We start from the raw sequence: 3,113 nt of genomic DNA on the forward strand, positions 1-3,113 counted from the left end.
CAGGCGCGCGCGCGGCGGCCGTGGTGGCGAAGTCGAGCGCGGACGACGCGGAGCCGTGGCGCGCGTGCTCAGAGGCCGTGGCGACGTCAGGCGCCTGCGCGGCGACTGTGGCGGCGAAGTCGAGCGCGGACGACGCGGCGCGCGCTCGGGCTCGCCCCGGACCCGGAGCAGCGCACCAAGCTGCTCTTCGCGGTGGACAGGCGCCGCCGGTTCGTGCCGCCGCTGGCAAAGGGCTACTTCGGGAATCAGGAGGGGATGAGATTGAAGAGACGTTGGCACCGATGCATCCGCGTGTGGGCGCGGGCGATGGCGTGGCGTGGCTGCGCGAGAGGGCGCTGGCACTGGCGCCGCGTGTCGGCGCGGTGGCGGGAGTGGCGCGGGACGGCTCAGGAGGGCGCTGGCGTTGGCGCCGTGTGTTGGCACGAGCGCGGCCGCGCGGGAGGGCCCGGGCGCGAGCGTGGCGCGGGAACTTTTCACTTACCGTGCAGCTCACTTTTCGGCTTCCGCAGCAACTTTTTGGTACAAGTTGCAGCACGATTCACGGCACCAGTCGGATGTCATGACTCATGAGGACTTTTTTACTCTCGAAAGGAGAAATAACATGCAGAGTCACGTCACTGCATCAGCCACAATAAAAAAAGTAAAAAATTAATATAATACATAAAATAGATGTATCAAATATTTTTGGAGGAAAAAAAGAGAAATTTTATTATAAAATAATACAATATGACTGCCTCGTTAAAAACCTTACACCCCAGTATGGAGTTCCTCCGGTAAGGAAAAGAGTACAGTACATCATTACACACATGATTTACTCATTATCATCTAAATCAAGATTCTCGAGGTCCGCTAATGCCCCCGCGATCTCCAGATCCTCAAGCTGATGTTGTGTGCTAGCGTTCGCCCTCTCCCAGTCTTTAAGACAGGTGATTGCCTCTACCATTTCAGGAGTGAGTGATGATCTCCGTTCTTCAATAATTCTCCCCACCATGCTGAATGTCGCTTCCGACGAGACGATCGACACTGGAACTAGGAGAACGTCCTGTGCAAAGTGTGACAACACGGGGAAGAATCGCTCTTTATCTTTCCACCATGCAAGAAGGTTGACAGTATTGTTGTCCGCAAGCATTGGATCATGGGTGTAAAGATCTTGCTCAAGGTAGTGGTTAAGCTTTGCTATGGGATTCCAAGATAACCTAGTTGTCTGCTGAGATGTTGATGTGGATCCCTTGCCTTTGATCTTGTTCCATAAATTGGCCGCACTCGACTTGCTTGCTTTGTGTTGCTGTGTAGACTTCGAGACTAGGGGGCTACATCCAAATTTGCCCTGGTATAACTGGAAAACCCGAAATACTTCTTCTTTGACATGATTGTAGGCATCCGAGAAATCAAGGTTGAGCAAGTCACCTATTTCCTGCAAAGCAAGCTCCAAACCACCTAACTTTTTGCGCGGGTCAAATATAACAGCAAAACAATAGAGATGTGGGATAGCGGAGAAATATTTTAGATATTTATCTTTCATTTGTTCAACAATGGGAGCTAAAATATTGTCATCCTTATTTTCGTTAAATGTGGATGCAATTCTCCAAAGCCACTCTATTACTAAGCAAGATGTAGGATAATAAACACCTGACAGTTGTACTGTTGCCTTGTAAAAGGGTTTTAGAAAAAGTCGTAAACGTGTAGCAATGTACCAATCAGTTTCTGTAAGTAGTAAACCAGCATTTTGAGCATTTACGAAAACAGTAATAATTCCCTCGTAACCTTTCACTTGCTTCAACATAGTATATGTTGAATTCCAGCGTACTTTCATGTCAAGTCCGAATTTCCTTGGCTTCTTACCTTGAGCCTTGCAGTAGTCCTTGAAACTACTAAACATTGTAGGCGAACTAGAGATGAGACGGATGGCACCACGAATATTGTTTAAATATCTACTTACCATTGTCATACCTGCCTGCACCATGATATTGATGATATGACACATATATCTTTGGTGGAGAACATACCCACCAATGTAGCTCTATATGTGAGGTTCTAGGTCCTCCATTGCTTTTGAGTTGGCTGATGCATTATCTAAAGTTATAGAAATAATCCTATTTTCTATTTTAAATTCCTTAACAACCTCTAGCACACGTGCGGCAATGGCTTCTCCAGTATGTGACTCATCGATGATTCTAAACCCTATTACTCTTTTATTTAGGGTATAGTTGTTGTCTACATAATGTGCGACAACGCTAAGATATGATGTTCTTTGGTGTGATGACGTCCAAATATCATATGTTAAAGCAAATGAGTAGGTCACGTTATGGAAGTTTTGCTTCAAAGCATCTAATTGACTATGAAATAATTTTAAAATGTCATTCTTAGTAGTTTTTCTAGAGACATGTTGATATTGTGTACAAAAATCATGTTGGATCATTCTCTCAAAAGTAAGACTTTCCCCCATTCTAATCGGTAGATCCTCAGAAACTATATATTTAGCAATTTCTTGACAAGCTACTGAAGGATCAAATATCCATGTGCTTACTGAACTGTCAGGCGCGAAGGTAAGTTGTGTCTGTATAGGTTGCCCGACTATCCGCGCAGCTGCAGCAATCTTCTCCCGACACTGTTTCCAATGTCGATTCAAATGTCCGGTACCTACTGCTGTAGACGCAGATAATTCTCTATTACAATAATTGCAAATTGCAATATATACCTTTATACCACCCCGTATTTCCTCAACCAACTTCATGTGCTTCCACGCTTCTGACCGCCGTCCGGTTGAGGTGGATGTGTTACCAACAGAGGCATGATTCACATCCTCAGGCTCTATCGGATTTGCGTCGGTATGGTCATCCTCGTACCCCTCGAGACCGTCCATGTGACGGTCGTCCATGCCGTAATCTCCCATGCTCGGGGACAATTGGCGAGGGTCGAGAGCTGGAGGAGGGCTAACGGAGCGTTGGGCGGCTCTGGAGTGCTTGCTCCGAACAACACATGACTTTGAACGAGGTAGCATGATTGTTTGTTGTGTTTGATGACTTGGTGTGATAGAAAAATATAGAACAGACTGAAAGATTAAATAGAAGTAGAGAAGTAGCCATTTGCTCTTAGCCGTTGCTTGTTTACTC

Source organism: Phragmites australis, chromosome 13 (assembly GCF_958298935.1).
Source record: "Phragmites australis chromosome 13, lpPhrAust1.1, whole genome shotgun sequence".
Taxonomy (NCBI): domain Eukaryota; kingdom Viridiplantae; phylum Streptophyta; class Magnoliopsida; order Poales; family Poaceae; genus Phragmites; species Phragmites australis.